The sequence below is a fragment of the Petromyzon marinus genome, unplaced genomic scaffold (genome assembly GCF_048934315.1).
Source record: "Petromyzon marinus isolate PM22_M1 ecotype Great Lakes invasive population unplaced genomic scaffold, UKy_Petmar_22M1.pri1.0 PM_G_Scaffold_44, whole genome shotgun sequence".
NCBI lineage: Eukaryota > Metazoa > Chordata > Hyperoartia > Petromyzontiformes > Petromyzontidae > Petromyzon > Petromyzon marinus.
The window spans coordinates 43,623-57,395 of NW_027422996.1; the positions used below are offsets into that span (position 1 = coordinate 43,623).

Sequence of the window (13,773 nt, forward strand, 5' to 3'; positions counted from 1 at the left end):
ATGACGTTTCACTGATTATTACAACCAGCTTCATCAGGCGATTTGCCATAATTGTGAAGAAGTATTCCTGTTTCCGTCTTTGAAGTCAACTCAGCCTTAAATGAGTACTTGGTGCAGGGTGTGAACATCGCCACTTGGGAGACAAATGCGGCCGGGCGTGGTGTTTGGCCACCCACCCCATCGTGTGCTGGGCCGGCCTTCATAGGTGTTGGCTCCCAGCCATTGCCCCGAGTCTGTTGAGGCTATACGGGGGTCTTTGTCTTTGTGTGTGTGTATGAGATGCATGCGAGTGTGTGTGTGTATGAGATGCGTGTGTGTGTATGAGATGTGTGTGTGTGTATGAGATGCATGTGTGTATGAGATGTGTGTGTGTGTGTATGAGATGTGTGTGTGTGTATGAGATGCGTGTGTGTGTATGAGATGTGTGTGTGTATGAGATGTGTGTGTGTATGAGATGTGTGTGTGTGTATGAGATGCACTGCTGTATAATAATGAACTACTCACTACTGAGTACACAGACAGTCCCCACTGTGTTCACAGCTACCACCCCAGCGCACGCATAAACTCAACTCAGTCATTAAAAATGTTAAGTTATGTTTAGCAAACAATAGTCATTGCAACGTTATACTTGAATCTAATAACAAGTTTAAGGCACTGCTGTATAATAATGTACTACTCACTACTAACCACAGTCCCCACTGTGTTCACAGCTACCACCCCAACGCACACAAACTCAACACACACTCACACAGTGAGCTAACCACTGCACCACCGCTCCCCACACACACACAGTGTGCTAACCACTGCACCACCGCTCCCCACACTCACTCACACAGTGCACTAACCACTGCACCACCGCACCCCACACACACGCAGTGCGCTAACCACTGCACCACCGCTCCACACACACACAGTGTGCTAACCACTGCACCACCGCTCCCCACACACACGCAGTGTGCTAACCACTGCACCACCGCTCCCCACACTCACTCACAAAGTGCGCTAACCACTGTACCACCGCTCCCCACACACACGGTGCGCTAAACACTGCACCACCGCTCCCCACATACACACAGTGTGCTAACCACTGCACCACCGCTCCCCACACACACACAGTGCGTTAACCACTGCACCACCGCTCCCCACACACACACAGTGCGCTAACCACTGCACCACCGCTCCCCACACACACACAGTGCGCTAACCACTGCACCACCGCTCCCCACTACACACACAGTGCGCTAACCACTGCACCACCGCTCCCCACACACACACGGTGCGCTAACCACTGCACCACCGCTCCCCACACACACACAGTGCGCCAACCACTGCACCACCGCTCCCCACACACACACAGTGCGCTAACCACTGCACCACCGCTCCCCACTACACACACAGTGCGCTAACCACTGCACCACCGCTCTCCACTACACACACAGTGCGTTAACCACTGCACCACCGCTCCACACACACACAGTGCGCTAACCACTGCACCACCGCTCCCCACACACACACAGTGCGCTAACCACTGCACCACCGCTCCCCACGTCCACCACAACCTGGCACCCGATGTCGATCGGCTCGGCTCACCGTGGCTGCTGCACCACGTGACGAGGCTGCTGCACCACGTGACGAGGCTGCTTCACCACGTGACGAGGTGCAGGACGAAGAGTTCCGCATCCCCATTCACTCCACGCCAAGTCACCTGCAGAGAAAATCGATTTAAATTTCGATTAACTATACTCGTGCCGATTCCTAATGGGATAACATTAGGAATCGATTATAGTAGAGTTACGGATGTATGAGTCGATTTCCTTTGGGATAACATTGGAATCGATTAATTGTGGCTTAGGCTAAAAAAAATCGATTTGTATTGGGATAACATGGGAATCAACAGTGGTCTAAAATGAACCTTCATTAATCGATTCCGACTGTGTAGACGTGGGAATCAACCACGTTAGACGATCACGTGTGTGGGCGTGGTCTCTCAACGTCAATCAACCAGGTAGGGCGTTGACTGGTGGGGAGTTTGGGATCTGATTGATTGATTGCTTCTGTGGACAGGTGTCTTTTATACAGGTGTAGGGGTGCTATGGGGAATAAACACATGGCACGGGAAGGTGTGGTTCACCCACACCTTGGTGGCTACAACAACGTCCGCTAAGGCTCCAGTGGGTATAAAGTGCGGGGAGCCAGGGAGCTCGGGGCAGAGTGTGGGGCCCGAGGCTGAAGCAACCAGTGAAGAAAGAAGGCCAGCTAGGTGAGACCCTGGAACTCCTGTGACCGCTGCCCTTTTCAGGGCCGGCACAGCAAGCCAGTGGTGCAGCCCCAGAGCCCCAGAGTCAGAGTCCTTCTAAGGGCCGGTCTGGTCGGCGGGGTGCCGAGATCTGTGCCTAACCAGGGCCGGATCTGATAGCCTCCCTTAGAGCCCTACCAGAAGGAACTGGGAGCCTAGAGCTTAGGCTAGAGAGCCTGGGGTGTGTTCCTGAGTTATACGGGTGGAGGGGCCGCTACCCCTTCTAGTGTAACCCTTGTTAAGGTTTAAATAAATAGTGCTGCTTCTATTCTGCCGTGTCCTGGAATCCACTACAACTGGTGTCAGAAGTAGTCTTAAAATGAACACAAGGAGTACAAACCGATCACAGGCACCCCAGGAGGAGGACGGCTCGCCTGGGATTGCGCCAGAGGCCGCGGCCGACGATCCTGGGATGCCCCAGACGCCCCAACAGCAGCCGCCGCTGGAGGAGTGGCCGCCGATGGAGGACGGGTTGCAGGCAGCTCACTCTCGACTGGCTGAGCTGCTGTATGCCGCGGCTTCCACGCTGGAGGAAATCAACCGCGCGGAGCTGCGGGCGCAAAGGCGGCAGAGAGACGAACGCCGTTCAACGGCCATTCCCGCCGAAACACAGCCACCAGATTTCGGATTTTCCGCCATGACAGTGTCCGCCACGGCGATTGGAGGGTCGCAGCTCGACGTGGACGCTGTGGGCCAATCAGCGGTGGTGACGTCATCACCAACGGACGCCCGCTGTCAGGACCAAAAGGCGGGCGCATCGTCATCACCTGCGCGACCGCCGATGGGTGTCCCCAGCCCCTCCAACACCGGCGGGGAGGCCGGAGATGGCGCGCGGCACCTCTCAGAGACGAAGCCATCATTTCAACAACGCCTGCCGGTGTTGAAGGAGTTCGTTTCAGACGGCGGCGACTGGGGGGGCCTTTCAACGCCGCTTTCTCGCTCATCAAGAGATGGCCGGCTGGATGGACAACGAGACGTTGAGTGCGCTACCGGCCATGCTGGACGATGACGCCCTTGCTACGCTCATCACAGCTCCCAGATCAACGCGATCTACGCTACAGTCGGCGCTCCAGGTCCTCACCATAGCCTACGGGCCATCGTCGGACTGCCGCAAACTCTTCCACGAGCGGTGCAGGGGCCAAAAGGAGCCACCGCTGGCGTATCGCACGGCTCTCCTGGCCCTCGCAAAAGCGGCTTTCCCGCGGATGGACGGCGAAGGGGTGGACGCGATGGTGACGGAGACGCTCCTGGCGTTGGCCCAGGAGCTACAGATCGTCATCGTCGCAGAGGACGACGCGGACATGTGCTACTTGCGGGCAGCAAGACACATCCACGCGCACCTGATAGCGCAGCGTCGATGACCTCTCGTCCCCAAGGGCGCAGCTGCGGTGTGCGCTGGGACGCCGACCATCCCCCCCTCCGAGGAGGTCTTCGCGGCGGGTCGCCCGGTGGAGTGGAGATCCGGAGGGAGGCCGGCTGGGACAACACTGGATCGCCAGGAGCACCCCAAGGTGCTCATCACGTGCTACAACTGTGGCCGCAAGGGCCACGTGGCTGCGGAATGCCAGGCGCCTCGTCAACGACAGCCGGGACGGTCGGACGGCGCTCCAGCCTACAGGCCTCCGCATCGCAACCCGGCAAGTCGCGGCACCCCACATGCTCAGCCTGTGCACACACCTGTCCCCACCTCGCGCGTTTCGGTGTACGGGCCTCGGGGTACGCCCATTGGTTAGTTGGGTGGCGGCGGGGTCGAGAGGGTGCTCGGGCCAGGGCAGTGGACGGAATTGGCCTACCGCATTGTTGCTGCATTGGCAGGCTCGTCCGTGGTCGCGGGTCGCATTGACGGGGTCGAGGTGCGTATCCTCGTCGATACGGGAGCTTCGGCGACCATTGTGTCAGACTTGATTTATAATATTCTTCCCGTTCAAAGCCGCCCCTTGCTCCCAGTCACCGTTCCGTGTTACGCAGCGAACGGGGGTTCGCTGGGTATCATAGGCCAAATTCGAGCACAAATTTGCATTGGCGATATCAAACTCTCCGGGCCGATATTAGTCTCGTCCTCGCTGGCGGTTCCGTGCTTGTTGGGGACGGACTTTTTGGGCAAAATGCCGATTAAAATTCTAATTGATCAGGGTTGCATCGAGCTTCCCTCGGGCCAACGGGTAACATTCCTGCCTTCCCCTGTCACCTCAAGGGCAGCGTGCGCGTCGATACAAGCGTTCGTCACTCGGACGGTGCGTGTACCTCCCGGGGCGCAAATGCTCGTGCCCCTTCGCTTGCGTCGGCCTTTCGTGCCTGGTGTTCTGGACCAGGGAATTCTATTAGGGCCCTCGAGGGCTGGGGAAAACGGGCTGGATCTGGTGGCCGCTTAAACGCTCGTTAAGGGGAGCGATGACCCGTTTATCCTCGTCCTTAACGTTGGCGTACAGACGGCCGTCGTTCCTCAGGGAACTGTGCTCACGCACGCGACGCCGGTCCCCGTGGTAGACACGGTTATGGGTAATGTGGGGACCGATCCTCTGGCTCAACCGCATTCTGAGGGGGACGATAGTTGGATGGACGCACTATGTTCGGGCACAAGTGATCTGTCCGACTCCCAGCGTGCCGGCCTACGCACCCTTCTGACGGAATTTTCCGATGTCTTTAGTAAACACAAATATGACATTGGGTGCACGAAATTGTTGCATCACCACATTGACACGGGTGACAATGCCCCGGTACGCCAGAATCCTTTTCGGTTAAGTCCGGCCGAAAAAGATCATGTCAAATCGGCAGTGGATGACATGCTGGCTGCAGACATTATAGCCCCTTCCACCAGTCCATGGGGAGCACCCATAGTGCTTGTCAAAAAGCGCGATGGGTCCTTGTGATTCTGTGTGGATTTTCGCCGTCTTAATAAGATCTCCGTGGCCGACGCGTATCCACTTCCCCGGATGGACGAATCTCTGGATGCTCTGGCTGGCGCACGTTTTTTTTCTACGTTGGACTTGTTATCCGGATTCTGGCAACTCCCATTGGATGATGAGTCCAAGCCAAAGACTGCGTTTCGCACACCACATGGCCTATTCCAATTTAACTGGTTACCTATGGGATTACACTCCGCTCCGGGGACATTTCAGCGCCTTATGGAACTGGTTTTGGCTGGCTTACAGTGGAACGTCTGTTTGATCTATCTGGATGACGTCATCGTGTTCAACAAGACATTTGACGAACACCTTTTGCGCTTGCGCGCCGTGTTCCTCAAAATGCGTGCTGCGAATTTGAAATTTAAGCCACAAAAGTGCCACCTGCTACGGGAATCCGTACGCTATTTGGGGCACATCGTCAGCCGCTCGGGCATATCCACCGATCCCGCAAAGACGCAGTGTGTCAGCTCCTGGCCAACCCCCACCTCGGTGGCTGAGGTCAGGAGTTTCATTGAATTTGCGTCTTATTACCGGCGGTTCGTCGCGGATTTTGCGACCATTGCTAAGCCCTTACACGCTCTGACGGCGAAGGGAGTGAAATTTCACTGGGGCCAGGAGGAGGAGGTCGCTTTTTGTTCCCTTCGCGACGCTCTCGTGCGGGCCCCTCCATTGAGCTACCCCGATTTTTCGGAACCCTTCCTGCTCGATACAGACGCCAGCAATACGGGCATTGGGGGTGTGCTCTCACAGGTGATCTGTAGTGTGGAACGCGTCGTGGCTTATGGCAGTAGGGTTTTGTCTCCGGTGGAACAGAGATACTGCGTCACGCGTCGGGAACTCTTGGCTATTGTATTTTTTATGCAACAGTATCGCCCATACCTGTACGGTCGGCATTTCACTGTCCGTACGGACCATGCGGCATTACAATATGCCTTGCGGGTGACGCAGCCTTCGGGGCAATTGTCCCGATGGCTCGAAATCCTTCAGGATTATGATTTCACGACCACATATCGGAAGGGTGCTCGGCACACTAATGCGGATGCGCTGTCTCGCCTGCCGCCCGCCTCAGATTGCGCTTGTCTCAGGGGATCGGGGCGTTGTAAGCCGCAAGAGGATAGCTCCCCCTTAGATATCCCGGTTCTCGCTGCTGCCACTGAGGACCCCTTGCCTGAGGGTCCTGTCGGGGAGGGAGGTGCGGACTCCTTGCTGGGGTTGTCCATTGCGGAATGGGGGCGCCTCCAGATGGAGGACGCATCCCTCCTCGCGTTGCGTCGTCGCGCAGGGGGTTCCGTGCGGGGGGTCGCGGGGATTGATTCGTACGGGCTGCTCCAGGGGCTCCTAATGCATTGGGATGGGAGGGCCTGCCGTCACAGGCTTGTGGTGCCATCCGCTTTGCGGGGTAAGGCCGTTTGGACCGCACACGAGCGGCTTTTGCACCTGGAGACCCACAAGACCCTTGCCGTGCTCCAGCTGGATTTCTTCTGGCCGGGTATGGCAAGGGATGTGGATGACCTCCTGGGTGCATGCACTCAGTGCGCCCAACGAAAACCACCAGCGAAAGGCGCCTGCCCACCGCTACAATCTATCACGGTCTCTCGGGTTAACGAACTCGTCACACTCGATATATTGGGGCCCATCCCTGCGACCCCTAGGGGTAACAAGTACCTGCAGGTTGGCGTGGAATATTTCACCCGATGGCCTATGGCATGGCCTCTCGCTAACCAGTCAGCAGCAGCCGTTGCCGAGGCCTTTGTCCAGGGCTATGTCCTCGACAAGGGTGCTCCCGAACGGCTGCTGACTGACCAAGGGAAGAACTTCTCTGGCGTCCTTCTGCACGAGGTGTGTGCGTTTCTTGGTACGAAAAAGATTCGCACTTCCCCCTATCACCCACAAACCGATGGCATGGTGGAGCGGCTGCATAGGATGCTTACATCTATGTTGTGTCACCAGGTGTGTGACTCCCAAACCGATTGGGACCTTCACATTCCGGGGGTTTTGGCCGCCTATAGAATGGCTCCTCACGCGGCAACCGGCTTCTCGCCGTTCTTTTTGATGTACGGTCGCGACGTTGACCCACCAATTGCAACTCAGCTCCGCGTCTCAGAAACCAGCAGAAAATCTAAATTGGCCGACCACGTTAAATTTAATATCCTGAGGTTGACCGAGGCGCGGGAGGCAGTGGCCCAAAACTCTTCCTCTCGGCAGAAGGCCAACGAGAGGTTGCGATCGCGCCAATCACGCACACATGCGTGGAAACCAGGCGATCAAGCCTGGCTGCACTGCCCTCAGGTGCCGTTGGCGACCTCGGCGAAATTGTTGCGGCCTTGGAGGGGCCCTGTGGTTATTGTGAAGGTTATGCGGCCGCAGTGCGTTCGTATCCAGTGGGGGAAACGCCGCTGGTACGTACACCCCTCGCGTCTGAAGCCGTTTGTGGTGCCGCGCGTCCCTCCACCACATTACACGGGCCGAGCATGTGATGTGTCCGCTGACTCCCGGACGGCGTCTTCGTCACCTGCCCTTGATGCTTCGCTAACTGTTCCACCTTCAGGCGCCTCAAGAATGACGGCTTCCAGCGCGCCTGCGCCACCCGGTGGGGACGGAGTTTGCCCTTCCTGGGTGACGGAAGACGGTGCACCTGCACAGCCGGTGCCCACTGCCGGGCCGACCCGACCCTCCCCCTACGATGGACCCGCAAAACGGACTCGTGCCAAAATGCGCCGCTTGTTGTAATAATGGTTCTTGTTACTCTTGTTGTTCACTGTTAAGTTTTCTTGCTGCGTTGATGGGGGGGTACAATGTATATGTGTATATAGTGTAATTTTGTATAGGTGGGTTGGGTTATTTATTGGGGTGTTCGTTCTTATGAGGCACGCACGGGTGGGGGTTTGTTGTGTTTATTGTTCGAGTATTGTTGCAGCCGGGACGGCTGCGGGTTACACGGGAGGGGGTGATGTAGGGGTGCTATGGGGAATAAACACATGGCACGGGAAGGTGTGGTTCACCCACACCTTGGTGGCTACAACAACGTCCGCTAAGGCTCCAGTGGGTATAATGTGCGGGGAGCCAGGGAGCTCGGGGCAGAGTGTGGGGCCCGAGGCTGAAGCAACCAGTGAAGAAAGAAGGCCAGCTAGGTGAGACCCTGGAACTTCTGTGACCGCTGCCCTTTTCAGGGCCGGCACAGCAAGCCAGTGGTGCAGCCCCAGAGCCCCAGAGTCAGAGTCCTTCTAAGGGCCGGTCTGGTCGGCGGGGTGCCGAGATCTGTGCCTAACCAGGGCCGGATCTGATAGCCTCCCTTAGAGCCCTACCAGGAGGAACTGGGAGCCTAGAGCTTAGGCTAGAGAGCCTGGGGTGTGTTCCTGAGTTATACGGGTGGAGGGGCCGCTACCCCTTATAGTGTAACCCTTGTTAAGGTTTAAATAAATAGTGCTGCTTCTATTCTGCCGTCTCCGTGTCCTGGAACCCACTACACAGGTAACGAGCTGAGATTAGGAGCACTCCCTTTAAGAGTGTGCTCCTAATCTCAGCTCGTTACCTGTATAAAAGACACCTGGGAGCCAGAAATCTTTCTGATTGAGAGGGGGTCAAATACGTATTTCCCTCATTAAAATGCAAATCAACTTATAGCATTTTTGACATGCATTTTTCTGGATTTTGTTGTTGTTATTCTATCTCTTACTGTTCAAATAAACCTACCATTAAAATTATATTTCTTAAAATTATATTTCTTTGTCAGTGGGCAAACGTACAAAATCAGCAGGGGATCAAATACTTTTTTTCCCTCACTGTAAACCCCAATGATCCGATCGAAATGAGGGATCTTGATCGGATCATTGGGGGGCCACGCGCCACCACTACCCCCCCCCCCAAACAGTCATGAGCAGCACCTCCCCACACGCCCTGCCACCGAGAAAAATGTTTCACGTAAGAGAGTGAAACTGATATTTTCATTCTCAGCTGGAATTTAGCCAAATGCAATACGCTTGAGAAACCTGGTTTAAAATCACAAGCAAGTTGCCTGAATTTCAAACCCATGGTCTCAGCGGTACAGCTCGGTGCTCTTGGCAGGCTGAGCCAACCGGTCACTTCATCGCAAGCAACCGGAAGCATCAAGGTTGTCAATGCCGTGCGCGTCGTCCTAATGGGGAGCGGCAGTGTGGTGGCTTGCAACGCTGTGTTGCGAACCCAGTGAACAGAGTTCAATTCCTCCCCACTCACAACCAATAACGGTGCCGAATATTTAAACCGCTTTCCATGGGTCGGCATAGCTTTAAATGAGTACCTGGTGCAGTGTGATCGTGGTGGTGGTTGTGATGGTGGTGATGATCATGGTTGTGATGATGGTTGTGGTGATGGTGTCTCTATTGGTCTCTGTGAGTCCCTGAGCCTCTATGGGTGTCTACGAGTCTCAGTCACTCTGGGTCTATATGGGTCTCTATGAGTCTCTACGGGTCTCTACGGGTCTCTGTGTGTCCCTGTGGGTCTCTGTGAGTGTCTGTGTGTCTGTTGGTCTCTGTATGTCTCTGTGGGTGTCTCTGGGTCTCTGTGTGTCTCTGTCGGTCTCTGTGAGTCTCTGTGGGTCTCTGTGTGTCTCTGTCGGTCTCTGTGTGTCCCTGTGGGTCTCTGGTGGCCGGGCCCGCTGTTGGCCACGCACTGCTCGTGTGCTGTGCCAGCCTTCATAGACGCTGCTACTCGCCAACAGCAATTGCCTCAACAGTCTGTTATTTCAAGTTTCATTTCAAGTTTTCATGTATTAGGTATAGCCCTGTGACATGGGAATCAAGTGGTCACCCACCTAAGTTCATTATAAATGTGGGAGCGTTATACGCATTAGTTCGCTATCACGACATACAGTACCCTGGTGTCTACAAACTAAGTTGCCTCTGTGGTAGTAGTTACATTGGAGAAACCAAACGCCATGTCTCGGACCGCATTCGTGAACACAAAGCAGACCTTAAACACAGTAGGACCAACACCTCGGCCATGGCAGATCACTGTTATAATTCAGTAGGCTCACATGACATTGAATTCTCCAAGACAGAGGTTCTTTGCAATCCATCTGGCTACCATGAGAGATTTGTTCATGAGGCTATCCACATATACAAACACAGAGACAATTTAAACCGAGAAGATGGACTCTGGCTTAGCAATCATTGGAAGGATTTGATAAACCATTTCAAGTCTTAATTGATTATTCACGCTTACGGTGGCTTTCAGACAGCATAAATTAATTTTTCGTCTCCCCCCTCCTCTTTTCAGAACATAGATGGACTCTTGATTTAAAGCTTTCGTGACTGCAGTAATTCATATTCTTAGCTCTTTCGGTAAAGTAACGTTGAAGGGAAACAATAAAATATATATAAAACACAATATATATTTTATTGTTTCCCTTCAATGTGACTTTACCGAAAGAGCTAAGAATATGAATTACTGCAGTAAGGAAAGCTTTAAATCAAAACATCAACAGGCTGATGTGCCACATCTCCTCCTTCAAGAAGTCTCACAGCCCTGCGATGTTGTGTCCACACAACCCAAACTACGGAGTGCCTGGTGGTAAACCGCTGTGCTGTAGCCTGCGCCCCTCCAGTGGAGGAGGAACAGTAAAACCTCGCTGATGCTCTCCTGAAGCACTCCTGTGCGCAACAATCATTTAGACTAGTTGCACGTGCATCGATTGTAAAACCCCGTTCCGTTTCAGGTGGGGACAGTTGGTGCCGTGTGCTCGTTTCACGTCGGGGTGCCACTAAAGGCGCAGGTCCCACTTCTGAGTGATCGGTTACGCGACTCTCTTTTGCACGCAACACAATCTCTTGTGATTCTATTTAATTATTTAAATATTTCGTGACTGCAGCGATTCATATTATTTGTTCTTTCGGTAAAGTCACCACGTAGAAGGGAAACAATAAAATAATAAAAATATAAAACAATAAAATTCTTAAGACGTTTCGACCGCAACACAAGCAATCACCGTCAGGTGTGAAAACCACAGCAAGAACATTTAACTCGTAATCTCGTAGTCACTTACATGTTAATATCGCCTGATGATGTCACTTACATGTTAATATCGCCTGATGATGTCACTTCCCTCTTAATGTCGCCTGACGATGTCACTTCCCTCTTAATGTCACCTGATGATGTCACTTCCCTCTTAATATCGCCTGATGATGTCACTTCCCTTTTAATGTCGCCTGATGATGTCACTTCCTTCTTAATGTCACCTGATGATGTCACTTCCCTCTTAATGTCGCCTGATGATGTCACTTCCCTTTTAATGTCGCCTGATGATGTCACTTCCCTTTTAATGTCGCTTGATGATGTCACTTCACTCTTAATGTCGCCTGATGATGTCACTTCCTTCTTAATGTCACCTGTTGAAGATGTCACTTCCCTGTTAATATCGCCTGATGATGTCACTTCCCTTTTAATGTCGCCTGATGATGTCACTTCTCTTTTAATGTCACCTGATGTCACTTCCCTGTTAATGTCGCCTGATGATGTCACTTCCCTTTTAATGTCGCCTGATGATGTCACTTCCCTGTTAATGTCGCCTGATGATGTCACTTCCTTCTTAATGTCGCCTGATGATGTCACTTCCCTTTTAATGTCGCTTGATGATGTCACTTCCCTTTTAATGTCGCCTGATGTCACTTCCCTGTTAATATCGCCTGATGATGTAACTTCCCTTTTAATGTCGCCTGAAAATGTCACTTCCCTTTTAATGTCGCCTGATGATGTCACTTTACTCTTAATGTCGCCTGACGATGTCACTTCCTTCTTAATGTCACCTGATAATGTCACTTCCTGCTTAATGTCGCCATGAGCAGCAGCATCAGTGAGTGTGGCACTGAAGAGAGAACCCCGTGGGTGAGGCTGATGGAGCGCCGCGTGATGCTGCTGCTGCTGCTGGCGGTGGCGGCGGTGGCGCTGATCACAGAGCAACAGTCTCAGGTAACGGGGGTCCCCCCCCCTCTCATTCACCGCTCTGGGGCCCCTCTCATTCACCCCCCTGGGGTCCCGTCTCATTCACCCCCTGGCGTCCCCTCTCATTCACCCCCCAGGGTCCCCTCTCATTCACCCCCCTGGGGTCCCCTCTCATTCACCCCCCTGGGTCCCCACCCCCTCTCATTCACCCCCCTGGGGTCCCCTCTCATTCACCCCCTGGGGTCCCCTCTCATTCACCCCCTGGGGTCCCCTCTCATTCACCCCCCTGGGGTCCCCTCTCATTCACCCCCTGGGGTCCCCTCTCATTCACCCCCCTGGGGTCCCCTCTCATTCACCCCCTGGGGTCCCCTCTCATTCACCCCCTGGGGTCCCCTCTCATTCACCCCCCTGGGGTCCCCTCTCATTCACCCCCTGGGGTCCCCTCTCATTCACCCCCCTGGGGTCCCCACCCCCTCTCATTCACCCCTTGGAGTCCCCTCTCATTCACCCCCCTGGGGTCCCCTCTCATTCACCCCCCTGGGGTCCCCACCCCCTCTCATTCACCCCCTGGGTTCCCCCTCTCATTCACCCCCTGGGGCCCCCCTCTCATTCACCCCCCTGTGCCCCCCCCCTCTCTCTCGGTGGTGGTGGTGTTTGGGGAGTTTGTCTCCCGCTCGCGACTCAACCCACACCCAGTGACGGCCGTTATCTGAACCGGTCCTGGGCCTCCCCCAGTTCGACTCAGCCGCAAATAAGTAGCCGGTGTAGCGGTGTAGTAGAGCGGTGCACATCGCTAGCACTGGGGGAGACAAAGGCGGCCGGGCCTGGTGCTGGCCACCCGCCCCCTCGTGTGCCACAGTGCCGGTAGCCTTCATAGGTGCTGCTACTCGCTAACAGCACTTAACAGCACTTGCCCCTGTCGCACCTCAAGGTGTACAGGGAATGGCTCTGACTCCCGGCCACGTAGTTTACCCGGGCCCGCTCACCATCATGAAGGTCCTTAATGATCGTGAGCAGAGGGTCAGGTACTCCAAAAGCACGAAGAACGACCCAGAGCCCAGGCCTACTGATGGTATCATAGGCCTTGACCAGGTCAATAAAGCAGAAATGTAGGTCTTGTTGGAATTCCCTACATCTCTGCTGTAGCAGACGGACAGAAAATATGGCATCTGTGCAGGACCGCCCTTTCCTGAAGCCGCATTGGGGCTCCGCAAGCCTCTCCTCAGCGTGCCTGGCAAGGCGATGCTGAATAATCCTTGCCAGGACCTTTCCCGGCACACTGAGGATTGAGATGCCCCTGTAGTTGTTACAGTCTGTGCGGTCCCCCTTCTTAAAGAGGGGGACCACCAGGGAATCCTTCCAATCCTGCGGAACCCGTCCAGTGGTCCAGACTGTTGTTATGATGTCATATAGGGCAGTCTGTGCACAAACGCCACCCTCCCTCAGCATTTCACTTGGGAGATCATCTCTGCCTGCTGCCTTTACTGGTCTCAGACTCCGGATCGCCCTCAGTACTTCCTCAACAGATGGCACCTCAGCCAGCCACTCACAGGGGGTGACTTCTTCCAATATTTGAGGCACCGCAGCCTTAGCAGGGTCATCCTCACTTTGTGCCACGATGTTTTCCTGGCTGAGGTATTTTCCCTCCCCCAG

General features: G+C 54.5%; 1 protein-coding gene across 4 annotated transcripts in view; it reads right to left on the reverse strand.

The window, feature by feature from the left end:
* The window catches only part of LOC142917259 (hydroxylysine kinase-like), a 31,663-nt gene that overhangs the window by 15,441 nt on the left and 2,449 nt on the right, over positions 1-13,773 (reverse strand). The window contains exons 2-3 of one of the 4 annotated variants that reach the window (XM_076061879.1): positions 11,985-12,123; positions 1,591-1,705 (exon numbers count right to left, since the gene is read on the reverse strand). The exons of 1 other annotated variant lie outside the window; for it this stretch is intronic. The gene's annotated coding sequence lies outside the window, so the exon portion shown is untranslated. Of the gene's footprint in view, positions 1-1,590; positions 1,706-11,984; positions 12,153-13,773 lie in introns of those variants that run through there. 2 more of the 4 variants (XM_076061880.1, XM_076061878.1) reach the window with 2 other exon arrangements.